This window comes from Panthera leo, chromosome B1 (assembly GCF_018350215.1).
Source record: "Panthera leo isolate Ple1 chromosome B1, P.leo_Ple1_pat1.1, whole genome shotgun sequence".
Classification (NCBI taxonomy): Eukaryota; Metazoa; Chordata; class Mammalia; order Carnivora; family Felidae; genus Panthera; species Panthera leo.
In genome coordinates, this window is record NC_056682.1 from 32,750,172 (window position 1) to 32,769,861 (window position 19,690).

At 43.2% G+C, this 19,690-nt stretch overlaps 1 long non-coding RNA gene across 2 annotated transcripts in view; it reads left to right on the top strand.

Moving 5' to 3' along the window:
- LOC122217508 overlaps positions 1 to 19,690 on the top strand; it is a 40,004-nt gene that overhangs the window by 2,799 nt on the left and 17,515 nt on the right. Inside the window, exons 3-4 of one of the 2 annotated variants that reach the window (XR_006201559.1) lie at positions 79 to 199; positions 511 to 1,622. The exons of the other annotated variant lie outside the window; for it this stretch is intronic. This is a non-coding gene — a long non-coding RNA (uncharacterized LOC122217508). Of the gene's footprint in view, positions 1 to 78; positions 200 to 510; positions 1,623 to 19,690 lie in introns of those variants that run through there. 2 annotated transcript variants of the gene reach the window in all.

The following is a 19,690-nucleotide window of genomic DNA, read 5'->3' on the forward strand; positions in this document are numbered from 1 at the left end:
CAGTTGTCTCTGTTCAAGGAAATTGCTTAACCAAATGTTCTCTAACTACTGGTGTACTTTGAATTTAATACACATCAGGGTGTTCCGTGCGCGTCCAGTGGAACCGGATTTCTACCAAAATGATTTCAGCTGCCTTTTCTGGAATGTTTTCAGCGCCACCCCCTACCACTCGCACTGAAAGCTCTTTGCAGAACTTGAGGTTTGAATCTGGGCGCTGGATATTTCAAGTTTGACAATAATTGCGTTAAGAGGGTTGGAGGCAAACGGAAAATTTTAATTACAGCCTTCAGTACGTTTATTCTTTTTCCTCTGAAGACTGAGGTCCACCCACTTTGTTATATCCAATGGTTAAATCCCAATTTGAAAGTCCATTTAAATCATAAAAGCAGAGCTATTCAACGTCTTTTATTAAAATTAGGCTTAAAATTAGAGAGTCAACTAGACGGGTAGGTGGAATAAGAGCATGATTCCCAGAAATATCAATTTCTTTTTCCTCTGATGTCTTTTCAGAAGAAACATTTGGCATATTCCAGAAGCACTGATACTCAGACTGCGAAACCCACACAAATATAAACACATTTATGCACGCACAAGCACTAGCATACTCTGCTTGAAGGTGCCTTGGAGAAAGAAATGAGGACAAATGAATTTGAATTTGGAGGCTAGTTTGACATGAACATTGTGACCATCCCTCACAACGCCTGAATAGATGGATGTGAAGACAATTGGCGAGGGCTTGCTTCCTCCGTTGATTACAAGGTTTATTTCGCCAAATCTGGCTGACTTGATTGCTTCTCTGAAAAAAGCTATGGATTCTATTAAAGAGCATCTCTCTCTCTCTCTCTCTCTCTTTCTTTCTTTCTTTCTTTTTTTTTTTTTTTTTTTCTGGATGAGCCTACATATGAGTGAGTGTAGTTGCTAGAATAACCAAAAAAAAAGGCGGAAAAATGCAATTGGCTCTAATATCACTTTGAGGTCTTCTGAGGGCAAATGCTCTAGCTTAGGACAGGGTGGTTCTATGTAAGTCAGGCGCAGGGTGAGGCATTGTCATTTGGGACCCATGAGCTAAACTGGACAAAGGAACTCACCCCTGCAGCCCTAGAAGTACTTTTTTTTTTCATAGACCCTAGAAACTCACATTGCTGTCTACTCTCTGCCGCCCAGATGATTTATCTGGTGAGCATCTTTGGGTCTGTTCTTGGCTCTGCCACGGGCCGTGGTAGGTCCACTTTCTCTGATGACTGGGAGATGATGGTCACTTCTCCAGTGCTAGTCATACCCTCACCCCCATCGCCGTGAGATGGGTGCTCGGTAAGCTTAGCTTTCACCCTCTTTGCAAACACAGCAAAAAGCTTTTAGTTTTGCTTCTGGAATGCTCTTTGCTGCAGACATCTAAATGTGCTTCAAGTTCACCTTTGAAAGAAGTTGATGACATGAGCAACTCAAAGTTATTATTAGCTTGATGACAGTTGGATCAATATTCAATGCGAGAAGCGAGGAACACCACTTGAATTTTCAAAACTGTATTTACGTAACGTGTCTTGAAAAGTTCCTCTATGTGTTGAAAATCTATCTTCAGGGGCGCTTGGGTGGCTTGGTCGGTTAAGCGTCCGACTTCAGCTCAGGTCACAATCTCACAGTCTGTGAGTTCGAGCCCCGCGTCGGGCTCTGTGCTGACAGTTCAGAGCCTGGAGCCTGTTTCAGATTCTGCGTCTCCTTCTCTCTGACCCTCCCCCGTTCATGCTCTGTCTCTCTCTGTCTCAAAAATAAATAAACGTTAAAAAAAAAAAAAATTAAAAAAAAAATGTAGAAAACATTATTTTAAAATTTTATTTTTGAGCAATCTCTACACCCAACATGGGGCTCCAACTTACAAACTCGAGATCAAGAGTTGCGTGCTCTACTGACTGAGCCAGCCAGGCACCCCTAAACATGCAGAAAACATTCTCAACTTGAAGCCCGTACAAAAACAGGTCATGTGTCGGATTTGGCCTACAATTCCTGGTCTAAACCATGACTGTCACTTTTTGAAGTGAGTGGAAAGGCTAGGGGGGCCTCCAGGAGAGGGGCCATGGTAACAACGGAGACATCAGTGTAGGACCTTCGCAGCAGAAGTTTGCTGTGTAAGAGTTTGAGAAAAGCTCCTAGAAGACAAGTTGTTGAAAGAGAGGGAATCCAAATAGTTAGAGGATGGGGCACTTCTAAAAATAGTATCTGTTTGAGGGAATTGTCTCCTGGCCTAACCCCTCTGAACTCTATTCTGAATAATAGAAGCTATAAATAAAAAACATATCTCAACCTCTGGAAGACAGTGGCACACAAGCAACTGTTTTGGCACCCACCAAACAAGTAGACTTCTTTTTTTTTAATGATTATTTATTTTTGAGAGAGCGAGAGCACGCACGTGCACAAGCAAGGGAGGGGCAGAAAGAGAGGGAGACACAGAACCTGAAGCAGGCTCCAAGCCGTCAGCACAGAGCCTGACACGGGGCTTGAGCTCATGAACCGTGAGATCACCACCTACGCCAAAGTCGCACCCTTAATTGGCTGAGTCACCCAGGCGCCCCTGAACAAGTAGGCTTGCAAAGATGGAGGGGGGAGGCATATTTATGGCAGCATTATTTACAACAGTCAAAATATGGAAACGACTAAGTGTCCATCCGCAGATGAATGGATAAAGAAGATGTGGGATGTACATACAATAGAATACTATTCAGCCGTGAGAAAGACAGACATTTGCTATAGCATGGGTGGACCTTGAGGGTTTTATGCTAAGTGACATAAATACTGTGTGATCTCAGCTATACGTGGAATCTAAAAAAAGCCAAACTCCTAGAGAGGATAATGGCGGTTGTCAGGATCTGGGGGTGTGGGAAGTAAGGAGATCTGGTGCCCCAAAGGAGATATGACAACTGCTGTGAAAAAAGTTTGCATGGCCAGGTAGATACCAATGACACCACCTGGCAAAGGTCAGAGCTGAAGTGAAAGGAATATGGGCAGATTGGTGTGAATTCTGAGACACAGACTCCAGACTTCTCCAGAAATACTTGGAGGGGGACTTGGCAGGGAAATGAAGGTGTTGAAACTATAGAACCAGAGACAGATTGGAATTGTTTTAGTTGTGCTGAAATATGGTGACATATAAAATTGCATACATGTAAGGCGAACAATGTGATGGGTTTGATACACCAATATATTCAGAGGTAATGACCACAGTAAGGTCCACCTCCGTTATTTCACATGATTACAATTTTCGTGTGTGTGGTAAAAACAGTTAAGTTTTATGAACCTTCGGGGGGCGCCTGGGTGGCTCAGTTGGTTAAGCGGCTGACTTCAGCTCAGGTCATGATCTCACAGTCCGTGAGTTCAAGCCGCGTGTCGGGCTCTGTGCTGACAGCTCGGAGCCTGGAACCTGCTTCGGATTCTGTGTCTCCCTCTCTCTCTGCCCCTTCCCCGCTCATGCTCTGTGTCTCTCAATCTCAAAAATGAATAAACGTTGGGGCGCCTGGGTGGCTCAGTCGGTTAAGCGGCTGACTTCAGCTCAGGTCACGATCTCACCGTCCGTGAGTTCGAGCCCCGCGTCGGGCTCTGGGCTGATGGCTCAGAGCCTGGAGCCTGCTTCCAATTCTGTGTCTCCCTCTCTCTCTGCCCCTCCCCCGTTCATGCTCTGTCTCTCTCTGTCTCAAAAATAAATAAACGTTAAAAAAAAAAAATTAAAAAAAAATGAATAAATGTTAAAAAAAAAAAAAGATTTACGAACCTTCGGGGCACCTGGGTGGCTCAGTCGGTTAAGCATCGGACTTCGGTTCAGGTCACGATCTCTTGGTTTGAGCCCCGCGTGGGGCTCTATGCTGACAGCTCAGCGCCTGGAAGCTGCTTTGGATTCTAGTCTCCCACTCTGTCTGTCTCTTTCCTGCTCACACTCTGTCTCTCTCTTTCAAAAAAAAAAAAAAATTAAAATTAAAAAAAAGATTTACAAACTTTCAAGAACATAATACGGCATCATTAACTATAATCACCATGCTGTGCTTATAGGTTCCTAGAACCTATCCACCTTATAACTGTAAGTTTGCACCCTTTGAGCAACATCTCATTTTCCCCTCCCTCCTAGACCCTAGTGACCACCAATCTACTCTATTTCTGTAGAAATATAGTTTGAATTTTTAAAAATACCACACTATATTTCACAATATAAGTGAAATCTTATAGTGTTTGTCTTTCTCTGATTCATTTCACTTAGCATAATGCTAGGTGAATGCCCTCAAGTTTCATCCATGTTCTTGCAAATGGCAGAATTTCCTTCTATTTCCATGGCTGAATGATATTCCACTGTACATAAATACACTCCATTCTCTTTTTCCATCTATTCATTGACAGGTTTCTTCCATGTCTTGACTATTGTGAATAATACTGCAGTGAACATGGGAGTACAGATATCTCTTCAATATCCTGTTCTCCTATCCTTCGGATATATAGATAAGCAACATTCTGAAATGCTTTCGTGTTCCTCAGCTCGTTAAAATTGAGACAGCTATTTGCTGCCTTTAATGGTCCTTGGACTCAGAATTCATGTGTTTGAATGTCAGTCTTTTTAGTCTCGGAGAACCTACACATTAGCATAGAGTTGTTATCGCCACAATAAAAGTGACTCAAAGTTTTAAGGATGGTTCATTGGATAGCAAGATTTTAAAGTTGGATATTTGAAAGCTATCCTTTGACTCAAGCAAATGTGTGATTGCACAGCCCATTAATGGTAGCTTAACCAACCTTCAGCCTTAAAACGTAGACAATGTTTTAAAGTAACAGCCTTCAGGCTCAGCAGCTGGCTTCATCCCTAGATCATTTGGCCTTGCATTTGGATAAGACTCCTGAGCTCACATCTTTCAAGATGAGGAAGTATCTCAACATACTTTGCAATAGTCACCTGGCTCAGCTGCTTCAGGAGGACGGTGCCTGGGGGTTTTTACTCACATAGTTTCTTAGTCATGTTCCTGTGACATAATGTTCTTATTTATTTAAACAAGCCTTTCCCTCCCATAAAATTCAGCCTCAGGGTTTGTTTCTCCGAACCACTCATACCACTTACCCAAAAAAGTCTTTTAGGAGGAGAAGTAAACTCACGTTCTTTGTGAAGGTGAACTCCATTTAGCAATGATCTGACTGTTAATGTTCGTCCTTGTTCACTGGGCTTGGCCCACACTTCAAGTGCCAGGCAAGCGCTGGCCCCGGGGAGCTGTGTTTTGATTTCCCCCATGATTTGCCAAAAAGGCCTCTCTTGACTTCAGTCTTCCTATTTGTAAAACTGTTGTTGCAATTCATTGTCTGGGTACAAATGTTAGAATTCTTCGGAGAAGGATGTTATCTGAAGACAGGAAACTACCGTTCACGGAGAATGTGAGCAACAGGAAAATTCCACTGGCCATGGATTTTACTTAATGTTCTGTAAGCTGTTTGGAGTGGAAGCATCCCAGTAAAATGAAGAGACCTGTAGTAGATCCATCCAAGAAAGGTAAAATGGAAATATGCACAATGAGGAATACAAAGGGAGGTAGGACCACAGAGTTAGGGAAACCAATTTACATGAGATTATGCTGTACGGTTCTCACTTCATAAAATGTAAAAATCACAATGAAAGATGGAATTAAATGTACATGACCAACACTGAGTCAAGAAGTAGATAGCCTCAGGTGTCCAAATAGCAGAGAAGACGTAGAAAATGTGGTCAAAATAGTACATCTAAAAAACATGGCAGGCTTAGATATAAAGGCAAATACTTTTGTGTATTCCAAGAGGAGATCAGCTGAGAATTTACTATAAACTATTCCGTAGGAAAAGATGGGATGCTTCCTCATGTCTTTTATTGAAACAACATAACCCTGGCAGAAAAGCCTGTTAAAATGTGGGAGGGAAAAAAAATGCAAATTGATATTTGTGCAGATACAATACAAATACAGCTGGAAATAGAGATCCAAAATGAAATATTAGTGCATTTCATCAAACACTCCGTGAAAAGAACAATACAAAATGACTTCAGTTTTATTCTCAAAATAGAAGAGTAGTTAGGTAATAGGAAATTAACAGCAGAATTCATCTCATCAAAAGGCCTCTCGGGGCGCCTAGGTGGCTCAGTTGGTTAAGTGACTGACTTCGGCTCAGGTCATGATCTTATGGTTTGTGAGCTCAAGTGTCACATCCACGGAGCCAGCTTGGGTCCTCTGCCCCGCCTCCCCCCCCCCCCCCCCCCATCCCTGCATGCTCTGTCTCTCACGCTTCTCAAAATAAATAAACTTTTTTAAAAATGTAAAAAAAAAAAGTCTCAGAGAAAAACCAAATGATCATCTGGATAGATACTCAACAGGCATTGGATTAAAATTAACATTCATTCTTTTTTTTTTTTTAACGTTTATTTATTTTTGAGACAGAGAGAGAGCATGAATGGGGAAGGGTCAGAGAGAGAGGGAGACACAGAATCTGAAACAGGCTCCAGGCTCTGAGCCGTCAGCACAGAGCCTGACGCGGGGCTCGATCCCACGGACCGCGAGATCATGACCTGAGCTGAAGCCTGCCGCTTAACCGACTGAGCCACCCAGTCGCCCCTTAACATTCATTCTTGATCCAAACTCTTAGTAAACTAAGAATGACATAACATCCTCAACTTGATGCAGAGTGTATCTTGGAAACAAGCAGACAGCATCACACTTAAGGGCCAAATGTCACGTATTTCCACTCACCAGAAATAAGAAGCGAAGTCCTGTAACACCACCGTTAGAGCAGAATTCAGGATTGCTCTATCCAGCACAAGAAAGTGGGAGACATGATTTGGAGACCAAATTGTTATTGTTTGCTGATTATATAAACTGGCTCACGGAATCAACAATGAGTATTTTCACGCCTGAATTTCATCGTATCATCTAGTTAACCCTTTTCTCTTGTTTTGATATATACATAAGGGGACTTCACAGGCCAAAGAAACCCACTGGCCTGTTTCACCAAATTTACTACCACATGGTAACACATGATATTTCAATTTCTGCAAAGTTCAGTTCCCTCCCCCACCCCCAGACTTCCCCATCTTTACACACAGAAAAGAATTTAGTTTCAAAATTATTTCACTTGCCACAGAGAAGCTTAAACAGGTCAGCCCGATTGCTATTGTTTTGTCAGTAGTGTGCCCTCTTAAGTGGAATGGGCCTCTCAGTGGGCTGTAAGATGTCACTCTGAATTCTCCTGCAAGGCTCTTGCGGCTGCTTCCCGAAGAGGCATTTAGCGGGACCCTCCGAGTTCACCTCCCCGGCCAGTGTGAACTTCCAGCCCTGCCCCTGTTGTTAATCTCACAAACCACCCTTTGTGCTCAGACCACAGAACTCTAGTTGCAAACAAGACTTTGGGGTGTGGTTGCACAAAGACGTTTTGCACTGAGCCTGTGTTGGCTCTGAGTGAGCCTCCTTACCCTTAGGGACTGAGTTAACTCTTAGGGAATCTCTAAACCCTGTGATGCAAGAGAGCCCTGAACCTTCTCAGCTGGGCGAGAGAATCACCTGCACTTAGTTGCGATGGCAACAGCATAGGAAATAAAATTCACGAATAACACGAATCGAATTGGAAAATATAATTATCATCACGGCTGAATTAACCATGAGGATATCCATCAAGCAATTTAGGAATGATTTCAGAAGCATTGGTAGTTTTCTTCTTGCCATGCTCAAAGTCTTTTCTTCAAACATTCCTTCTGATAAATACATCCTATGATATCCTAGAAAAAAGGGGCTTGAAACTCTCTTGGGTTTAAAGATGTCCACAGATGTAAAATATTCTTGTTTCAATGCCCAACGTAGAATGATACAGTCAAGTTTAGGGAATGCATTAGAAAGAGGGCAAAACTTCAAAATAAAATTTCACGAAATCAGCCCATGACAATTTGTGTCTGCATTTTAAAATAGAAATACAGTAAAAACCTTGGTTCGTGAGCATAATTTGTTCCAGAAACACTAATCCAAAGCAAAACACTAATCCAATGCTTTGTATGTCAAAGCAAATTTCAAGAACCGTTGGCTCAGTTGGGATCACATGACATTTGCCATGAAGTGCTACTCGTATTGCAAGACACTGTTTGTTTATCAAGTTAAAATTTATCAGAAATGTTTGCTCATCTTGCAGAACTCGTATTGCAAGACATCACTCGTTCATCAAGTTAAAATTTATCAGAAATGTTTGCTCATCTTGCAGAACACTTGCAGACCAAGTTACTTGCAACCCAAGGTTTCAGTGTAATTTACTATGCTATGCAACCGAAAATAGCCGATGAAACTAGGAAGGCTTAACACAAATTAAAAGATCAAGGGGAAGGGGTGCCTGGGTGGCTCAGTCAGTTGAGCATCTGACTCTTGGTTTCAGCCCAGGTCATGATTTCACAGTTTGTGAGTTTGAGCCCTGCATCGGGATCTGCATGGACAGTGTGGATGGAGCCTGCTTGGCATATCTCTCTCCCTCTTTCTCCCTGCCCTTCCCTGGCTTGCTCTCTCTCCCTCTCTGTCAAAAAGGAAATAAATAAACATTTAAAAAGAAAAACTTAAAAAAAAAGATCAAGGGGAAAATACTGCTTGCTATTCCTGGAAAAGAAAGCTGAGCAGGAACGTGGTAAAAAAAAAAAAAAAAAAAAAAAAATCAAACCAGGGGCAACCTAGTGCTACATAGATATGGTACCAGTGCCACCTACTGTCGTGAGTATAAATTGCAGCTGTGCAATAGTCAATTCTCAGAATTCTTTTAAAACCTGCCCTCTCATGGCAGGAACAGGTGTTCTATATTGCTTTCACTATTTCCACTTACCTAAATCTTACTCTGTGTTAAGAATTACCGTGCTAAGAGCTTTACATTGATCTTCTTTACATCGATTTGTCACGACAGCTCTTATCAGGCAGGTGGTATTTTTATCCCCATTACGTAGATGAACAGAAACAGGGCTCGAGAGTCACTAAAGAGCTTACCCAAGGTCATATAGGTGGCAAGTGGCAGAGCCCAGGGTAGAACTTGGGCTCTCTGATCAGAAATCAACCTCAAGGCTGCTCTTCTGCCTTTGGAAGCTACATTGCTGTGTCTTGAGATCTCTCTTGTCGGGGGGGTCTTACAGAATATGTTTCTATCACTTCAGCCTCAGTTTATCATGGTCGGAAAAACTCATGCAGAGGAATGAATATGCTATCATGATAAATAATATATTTATTATAAAACATTATTATAAAACATTATCAGGGCAAAGAAGAGGGTCTGCAGAGGGTTTGCATGGCCTTTCCTATTTTATTCATAAAGTATTTTTATGTTTATTATTTTTATTTTGGGGGGGATACAAGTGGAGGAGGGGCAGGGAGAGAGAGAGAGAGAGGGAGGGAGAGGGAGAGAGAGAGAGAGAGAGGGAGAGAGAAGAGAGAAAGAGAGAATCTTGAGCAGGCTCCATAGACAGTGCAGAGCCCGGCACGGGGCTTGATCTCACAACTGTGAGATTGCGACCTGAGCCGAAATCAAGAGTCGGTCATCCAGCCGACTGAGCTACCCACGCACCCTGGTCTTTCCTATTTTAATAAAAAAATGTGAATCAAGTTTCAGGCCTTTATGTGCCTTTGTGCTAATTTGCGTGCCTGACACTGATAACTTGTATTTGCATATTTTCAGATTACCACAATTTGAAAATAGGAAATCTGAAAATAGGAAGATAGATCAGATTTTCCCTGAAAGTCACCCCCTCTGAGACTAAGGATTCCACAGCCATTGTAGTTCTACGGTTCTAAGAATGGCTTATTGGTCCTTATTTTGCATAGAAGGCTCGTTATCAGACCTTCATTGGCTGTTGTATGCAGATGCTAAACGCTACTCGCACTGTGTTCTAATGAATCCCAGGGTTTGTGCTAAGTGTAATGCATTTTGGGTCCAAGCTTTGAAAACATAAAACCAGGGATGGAGCAAGAGGAAAAGTATAGAATAGATGGAGTTCACTAGGGCAGAGGGGAAAAGTAGAGGGAGCCAGCAAATCTAATCTGGAGGAAGAGACAAAATCAGGAGGGTGGACCCAGGATCCAGTTCCAGGGAAAAGCAGAAGCTGGAGAGCCAGTCCCAGCTCCCACCCATGAGCCACACAAACAGCCCGAGTGTCGTGGAGTCAAGATCAGTTGGAGGCCCGTGACGGGAAACTCATGACTGTGTGTTCTTAGGAGACCACCTTTGAAATCAAGAGTCAACACCAGATACCATTAGGAGTCCAATCAATTCAACTGTAAAAATATTTATGTGGTACCTTTGGCGTGAAAAGCACTCTGCCTTCACGCATCTCCTCTCCTTGTCTTCTCTGTAGATTTGCACTGGCAGCATTTAATGCAATCCAGCTGCAAAGACTTAAAAACCTCGGTGGCTGAGTTCCAGTCTGATTCAGCATGGTGCACCCCAAAGCTATGGCTTAGTTGCCTAGTTACGGCCTCGACTGGCATCTCTGAACTGTGCAGTGATTCCTGGGTCAGCATCCTACTTCTCGCCTAGAGAAACCTACTTCGTACAGTATTACTTGCAAATTTTTTCTCTTTTTAAAAATTGTGGTTAAAACAGCACCTAACATTAAATTTCTCATCTGAATCATTTTTCCGTGTACAGCTCAGTCGTGTGAAGTAGATTTCCCTTGCTGTGCAACATATCTCTAGATCTCTAGAACTTTCTCATCTTGCAAAACTGGAGCTCTATACCCATTAAAACTAATCCCTCTTCCCTCCTCTCTCCATCCCTTGGGCACAGCCTTTCTATTTTCTGTTCCTATGACATTGATTACTTTGGATACTTCATACGAGTTGAATCACGCAGTCTGTGTCCTTTGGCGACTGTTTTATTTCGCTTAGTATAACATCCTCAAGGTTCATCTGTGTCATAGCGTGTGACAGAATTTTTTTTCTTTTTTTAAGGCTGTGTAATATGCTATTGCACATATATGCTACATTTTCTTTATCCATTCATCCATTAATTATACCTCTTGGCTGTTGTGAATGCAATGAACATGGGCGTGGTACTTCTTATTTTTTTTAAAAACACAGAACTTCCCGCCACCTGAAGGTCTAACAGTGTAAGGAGTGCGTATAAAAACTGAGGCAGAAAGATGGTCAGTAGCAGGCTAACAGTCTCAGGAAGCAGAGCATGTGGGAGAATTTGTGATTGCCAGGCATCACTGCCTGCACATTTCACTTAGAAAAAAGTGTAGCTTTTGGCAAGACCCCTTGGGTTTACAGAAAGACAAATTTGCAACAAAGGGCTAGATCTTTTTTTCAATGACTCAACCACGCCACGTAGCTCAGATCTCCAGTGTCACCCAGGGATTTTGTGGGAGTCATCATCATCTGCTGCTAACATGGAGACAGGAGGGCTTTGTCAAACTCCACAAACTCCTGCCTACAGGGTTAGGAATAGCATAGATTCTGAGCTCTGAGGACACTATTGTTAGTCCATTGTTTTTAAACTTGGGAGAATCATTTAAATTCTTTAAATGTCAGCCTTCTATTTCTCAAAAGAGGGTGGTAATACAGACTCCTAATTTTGGGTGAGGATTTAATGAGAGTAATTGTAAATTCTAAAAAAAAAAGTGTTATATAAACATTGACTACATTAGTTTTAGTGAATATCAGTATAATAGCATTTGTAGCAAACTTCTGTTTCAACTTGTCGTTTAGCTGCTTGATTTCTTTTTATAATTCAGAGGAGAGCACAGTTTGTTGATCACATCTGCTTCGGGGTTCTGAAAAATAAGTTCTCTCCTCTCAAATCCAAGTCGAAAAATGGCTGCCTTCCCTGGGGCTTGTAGCTGCTTTGAGTGCAGAAATAGTTACTCGAGATTTATCAACCCGTACAAATGTTTGTGGGGAGTGCCAGAAATTGCTGTTTTTTCTGGATGTCCATTCCCTCTATTCCTTCTTTAATAACGGAACTCCTGTTTTGTAGCCAAACACATAGTTGCCTAGAATAAAGATTAGTATTTCTTGGTCCCTTCTATAGCTAGCTGTGGTTAGGTACAGAGTTTTGGCCAATTGGAATTGTGTCTGTGAGCGCCAGGGTGGCTCATTCGGTTGAGCGTCCGACTTTGACTCAGATCATGATCTCACAGTTGGTGAGTTCGAGCCCCGCATCGGGCTCTGTGCTGTTAGCAAGCTTTGGATCCTTTGTCCCTCTCTCTGTCTCTGTTCTTCCCCTGCTCAACGCAGTCTCTTTATCAAAAATAAATTTTAAAAAACATTTAAAAATAAATACAATAAATTATGTCTGTTTACACGTTTTTTTAAGCCAAAACAAAAAATTAATACAGGCAATTAGTGCCTTTCAAAATAATTGGAAGTGTGGGTGGCGGGAGGCTGCTGTCTGAACTACTGAGTTCTAGAACATTTTGTTATTGCTGTAGTCCATCTTGGAGCGTGAAGTGGAAGCCAAGTGACCATCCTGCGTGCCTGATGGAGACAGAATTATCAAATCAGGCCCTTGGTCACTTATTTCTAGGCTCGGTTTATGTGCACGAGAAAGTTCTTTCTTGTTCCCGCCACCGTTGCGTTGGATTTTCCGTCCCTCAGAATGGAACCAAACCCCCACTGACACAAGTTTGATCACAGTCATGATTGTTACTCACGTGGTATTTTTAGATATGCTACTTCAACAAAATTCACACCACATATTGTTATCTGGGCCTAGCACATCCAGAAACGTGGACAGTGCTCTCGTGTGGATGTGGCAGACACGGTCGGCCTAAGTAGGAGGCAGAAACGACTAGAACATTTCAACAGAGAGGCACCAGTGCAGTGCAGGGGGTCGGAGACCTAGAGGGTAGAGGAGCCAAGCGGAGGACAGGGAGGTGATTTAGAGATTATCAACAGCTGCTACCACCGCTGGGCCAAAGGGACAGAGGGAATTGGTACAGGTTGTATCATTGCTCCCATTTACTCACTACCCTCCCAGGCTTATATGTCCTGCCTCATTGATATGCAGCTTGCTTTGGCTAAGAAAATGTGAACAGAAGTGATACACACTTACAGACAGCTGGCATCACGAAGTCTCCGTGACAGCTAGGCAGCTTGATAAGCAGGCAGCACTGGGCTTGGAGTCAGGACATCTGCATTCAATTCCTGCCTTGGCCACTTACCACCTAATAGATCTCGGGCCAATCCCCGGGCTTCGCTTGGAAGCCATTTCTTCACTGGGGGGACGGCCTCAATGATGGATTTAAACTGATCGCTCAGCGTCCCTTCAGCCTTCCGTTTATACGTTGGATCAACCACACAATAACTGTCCCTTAAAGGAGACATTCTTGTCTTTAGATTGAGTACTTTACTTTATTTTCCCTGTGCTTTGATTAAACATTGTCTTTGTCCTGGGACACGTTCACCAATTGAGTGGTTGTTTCTTCTTCTTCTTCTTCTTCTTCTTCTTCTTCTCCTTCTCCTTCTCCTTCTCCTTCTCCTTCTCCTTCTCCTTCTCCTCCTCCTCCTCCTCCTCCTCCTCCTCCTCCTCCTCCTCCTCCTTCTTCTTCTTCTTCCTTCTTCTTCTTCCTTCTTCTTCCTTCTTCTTTCTTCTTCCATGAAACAATGCAGTGCAAAGTCTACTCATTCCAATTGTTTTTTGTTAACTCATTCCAGGTTTTTATTTTCTTTAAAAAAATTTTTTTTAACGTTTTTATTTTAGTTTTGAGAGAGACAGACAGAGTGTGAGCAGGGGAGGGGCAGAGAGAGAGGGAGACACAGAATCCAAAGCAGGCTCCAGGCTCCGAGCTGTCAGCACAGAGCCCGACGCGGGGCTCGAACTCACGGACCGTGAGATCATGACCTGAGCCAAAGGCCGACGCTCAACGGACTGTCATTCTAATTTTTAATAGAATGATTCCATTGGCTGCAAGAAAGAATGTCAGTTTTAGGAGTGACTTGGCAGGTGCAGGAGAAACATCAACACTTGAGGGCCTCAGAGAAATGCAGATCCTTTCAAGCCGTGTTGAGTGTTACGATAAAGAAGTTTTTAAAAGGAGCTGTAATGCAATCTTTTAGTCCCCCCACCGCCCCCCAGCTACACTTCCATACTCCCAATTGGGCTTGTCACCTGCCCTGTCACCACTTTCCTTTCCTCTTTTTCAGTGGGAGAAAGATCACATTTCACTGGAGTTACACCAGCAAGATTTCCTGAACTACCAAGGACATCTCTGGTGGTTTTAAACCCTGCACAGAGTTGTGATTAAAGGGGGGGGGGGGGGGGGAGGGGTGAAGAGTGCCTTTTTCGATGGTCACAGTAAGACCAAGAGTACTTTCCAAATCTCTATATCAGAATACATTAGTGATGTGCTTAGGAGTCATCCTGCTAGGTTCTTCTCAAGTGCCAAGTGCTGGCATGGGGGTAAGAAGTCACCCAGAGGAATAGTAGAGGGGAGATGGCTTAAGAGAAAGGAGGTCTCCTACCTGCCTGGCTGTAACCGAGCTACGCCCATCTCTCCTAGGCACTGTCCTGGGATCTCTTGCCAATCCTTCTGACCGATGGCCACCTTGATTTCTAAATCAATGGGCATGAGGGAGGCCATCACCCTCTCATAGGGCCTCGATTCCTCAGAGCTATCCATATGCACAGGCATTAGCTTGGTCCTTGGGCAGTGGACCCTCGGTCTACCAGGTTGGAAGTCTTTCAAAACAGAACCATGTCTAATAATCCAGCATTTGGGTTTCTATGACAGCGGATCTTCCTGGAATTTTTTAAACTAACATATGCAAAATAAAAACATGGCTTTTCCTGCCTTCACCAAGAAAAGACAGTGAGATTTCATTCCATTTCCCACCTTTCCTCCACCAACAGGCTTGCGTCTGTTTGTTTCTATTTCTTTAAAATTTTTAAAGCGTTTTTTTAAATGTTTATTTTTTTTTTTTTGAATTATTTATCTTGAGAGAGAGAAAATGAGAGGCGGGGAGAGGGAGAGAGAGAATCCCGAGCAGACTCGGTGCTGTCCGCACAGCTCCTCATGCGGGGCTCCATTGGACAAATTGTGAGATCATGACCTGAGCTGAGATCACGAGTCAGACGTTCAACTGACTGAGCTACCCAGATGCTCCTCTTTTAAACCTTTAAAAAAGTAGTATAAATAACACATTCAGAGTATATTAATTTCCTGTTGCCGCTGGAATAAATGACCGCAAACTTAGTGGCCTCAAAGAACACAAATTTATTATCTTCCAGGGCTACAGGTCGGAAGTTCAAAATGAACCTTAGGGGCTAAAATCAAGGTGTCAGCAAATCTGTGTTCCTCTGGGAGACCGTAAGGGAGAATTCTTTTCGCTGTGTTTTCCAGCTTCTAGAAGCTTCCTTGGCTCTTGGCCCCTTCCTTCCCCTCACTCCACTCTCTGCTGCTGCTGTCACACCTCCTCTCTGACTCTTGCCCTCTGCCTCCTTAAGGCCCCATGTGGTTATACTGAGTTCATTACGATTATCAAGGATGATTTTCCCACCTCAAGATCTGTAGCTTAATCACATTGGCAAAGTCTCTTTTGCCATGTAAGGTAACAGTCACAGGTTCCAAGGATTAAGAAAGAGACATCTTGGGGCACCTGGGTGGCTCAGTTGGTTAAGCTTCTACCTCTTGATCTCGGCTCAGGTCACGATCTCACGATTTGTGGGATGAAACCCCACATCTGGCTCTGCGCAAACAACACAGAGCCTGCTTGGGATTCTCTCTCTGCCCCTCTCTCTCTGCCTTTCGTTTTCTCTCTCAAAACAAATAATAAAAAATAAACATTTTTTTTTTAAAAATGCTTTAAGATTTTTTACACTTGATCTTCGCCAAAAGGCCGAGAAGCGATTGTGCTTTAAAATTTTTTAAAGAAATAGAGATTCCACCTACACCTGCCTAAAGAACCCAGAAAACCGCCAGAGGATTAGCAGAAGGGAGTCTCCGGAGTCAAGCGCAGACTAGAGGCCCACGGAAGAGGGTAGGAAGGGTGGCGAGGCGGTGCACGCTCCACGGACTGGCGGGAGGGAGCCGGGGCGGAGGGGCGGCTCGCCGGCCAAGCAGAGCCCCCGAGTCTGGCTGGCAAAAGCGGAGGGGCCGGACGGACTGTGTTCCGACAGCAAGCGCGACTTAGCGTTTGGGAGGTCATAAGTTAACAGCTCTGCTCGGAAAGCAGGAAGGCTGGAGGACAAAGGGAGGGAGAGCTGCTGAGCCCCCGGACGGCAGAGCTCAGCTTGGCGGGGAACAAAGGCGCCAGCGCCATCTCCCCCGCCCATCCCCCAGCCAAAATCCCAAAGGGAACCAGTTCCTGCCAGGGAACTTGCTCGCTCCGCGCAAACACCCAACTCTGTGCTTCTGCGGAGCCAAACCTCCGGCAGCGGATCTGACTCCCTCCCGCTGCCACAGGGCTCCTCCTGAAGTGGATCACCTAAGGAGAAGCGAGCTAAGCCTGCCCCTCCAGCCCCCGTGCACCTTGCCTACCCACCCCAGCTAATACGCCAGATCCCCAGCAACACAAGCCTGGCAGTGTGCAAGTAGCCCAGACGGGACACGCCACCCCACAGTGAATCCCGCCCCTAGGAGAGGGGAAGAGAAGGCACACACCAGTCTGACTGTGGCCCCAGCAGTGGGCTGGGGGCAGACATCGGGTCGGACTGCGGCCCCGCCCACTAACTCCAGTTATACACCACAGCACAGGGGAAGTGCCCTGCAGGTCCTCACCACGCCAGGGACTCTCCAAAATGACCAAACGGAAGAATTCCCCTCAGAAGAATCTCCAGGAAATAACAACAGCTAATGAACTGATCAAAAAGGATTTAAATAATATAACAGAAAGTGAATTTAGAATAATAGTCATAAAATTAATCGCTGGGCTTGAAAACAGTATACAGGACAGCAGAGAATCTCTTGCCACAAAGATCGAGGGACTAAGGAACAGTCACAAGGAGCTGAAAAACGCTTTAAACGAAATGCAAAACAAAATGGAAACCACGATAGCTCGGCTTGAAGAGGCAGAGGAGAGAATAGGTGAACTAGAAGATAAAGTTATGGAGAAAGAGGAAGCTGAAAGAAAGAGAGATAAAAAAATCCAGGAGTATGAGGGGAAAATTAGAGAACTAAGTGATACACTAAAAAAAAATAATATACGCATAATTGGTATCCCAGAGGAGGAAGACAGAGGGAAAGGTGCTGAAGGGGTACTTGAACAAATTATAGCTGAGAACTTCCCTGAACTGGGGAAGGAAAAAGGCATTGAAATCCAAGAGGCACAGAGAACTCCCTTCAGACGTAACTTGAATCGATCTTCTGCACGACATATCATAGTGAAACTGGCAAAATAGAAGGATAAAGAGAAAATTCTGAAAGCAGCAAGGGATAAACGTGCCCTCACATATAAAGGGAGACCTATAAGACTCGTGACTGATCTCTCCTTTGAAACTTGGCAGGCCAGAAAGGCTTGGCACGATATCTACAGTGTGCTAAACAGAAAAAATATGCAGCCGAGAATCCTTTATCCAGCAAGTCTGTCATTTAGAATAGAAGGAGAGATAAAGGTCTTCCCAAACAAACAAAAACTGAAGGAATTTGTCACCACGAAACCAGCCCTACAAGAGATCCTAAGGGGGATCCTGTGAGACAAAGTACCAGAGACATCGCTACAAGCATAAAACATACAGACATCACAATGACTCTAAACCCATATCTTTCTATAATAACACTGAATGTAAATGGATTAAATGCGCCAACTAAAAGACATAGGGTATCAGAATGGATAAAAAAACAAGACCCATCTACTTGCTGTCTACAAGAGACTCATTTTAGATCTGAGGACACCTTTAGATTGAGAGTGAGGGGATGGAGAACTATCTATCATGCTCCTGGAAGCCAAAAGAAAGCTGGAGTAGCCATACTTATATCAGACAAACTAGACTTTAAATTAAAGGCTGTAACAAGAGATGAAGAAGGGCATTATATAATAATCACAGGGTTTATCCACCAGGAAGAGCTAACTATTATAAATGTCTATGCACCAAATACCCGAGCCCCCAGATATATAAAACAATTACTCATAAACATAAGCAACCTTATTGATAAGAATGTGGTCATTGCAGGGGACTTTAACACCCCACTTACAGAAATGGATAGATCATCTAGACACACAGTCAATAAAGAAACAAGGGCCCTGAATGATACATTGGATCAGATGGACTTGACAGATATATTTAGAACTCTGCATCCCAAAGCAACAGAATATACTTTCTTCTCGAGTGCACATGGAACATTCTCCAAGATAGATCATATACTGGGTCACAAAACAGCCCTTCATAAGTTTACAAGAATTGAAATTATACCATGCATACTTTCAGACCACAATGCTATGAAGCTTGAAATCAACCACAGGAAAAAGTCTGGAAAACCTCCAAAAGCATGGAGGTTAAAGAACACCCTACTAACGAATGAGTGGGTCAACCAGGCAATTAGAGAAGAAATTAAAATATATATGGAAACAAACGAAAATGAAAATACAACAATCCAAACGCTTTGGGATGCAGCGAAGGCAGTCCTGAGAGGAAAATACATTGCAATCCAGGCCTATCTCAAGAAACAAGAAAAATCCCAAATACAAAATCTAACAGCACACCTAAAGGAAATAGAAGCAGAACAGCAAAGGCAGCCTAAACCCAGCAGAAGAAGAGAAATAATAAAGATCAGAGCAGAAATAAACAATATAGAATCTAAAAAAACTGTAGAGCAGATCAACGAAACCAAGAGTTGGTTTTTTGAAAAAATAAACAAAATTGACAAACCTCTAGCCAGGCTTCTCAAAAAGAAAAGGGAGATGACCCAAATAGATAAAATCATGAATGAAAATGGAATGATTACAACCAATCCCTCAGAGATACAAACAATTATCAGGGAATACTATGAAAAATTATATGCCAGCAAATTGGACAACCTGGAAGAAATGGACAAATTTCTAAACACCCACACTCTTCCAAAACTCAATCAGGAGGAAATAGAAAGCTTGAACAGACCCATAACCAGCGAAGAAATTGAATCGGTTATCAAAAATCTCCCAAGAAATAAGAGTCCAGGACCAGATGGCTTCCCAGGGGAGTTCTACCAGACATTTAAAGCAGAGATAATACCTATCCTTCTCAAGCTATTCCAAGAAATAGAAAGGGAAGGAAAACTTCCAGACTCATTCTATGAAGCCAGTATTACTTTGATTCCTAAACCAGAGACCCAGTAAAAAAAGAGAACTACAGGCCAATATCCCTGATGAATATGGATGCAAAAATTCTTAATAAGATACTAGCAAATCGAATTCAACAGCATATAAAAAGAATTATTCACCATGATCAAGTGGGATTCATTCCTGGGATGCAGGGCTGGTTCAACATTCGCAAATCGATCAACGTGATACATCACATTAACAAAAAAAAAGAGAAGAACCATATGATCCTGTCAATCGATGCAGAAAAGGCCTTTGACAAAATCCAGCACCCTTTCTTAATAAAAACCCTTGAGAAAGTCGGGATAGAAGGAACATACTTAAAGATCATAAAGGCCATTTATGAAAAGCCCACAGCTAACATCATCCTCAACGGGGAAAAACTGAGAGCTTTTTCCCTGAGATCAGGAACACGACAGGGATGCCCACTGTCACCGCTGTTGTTTAATATAGTGCTGGAAGTTCTA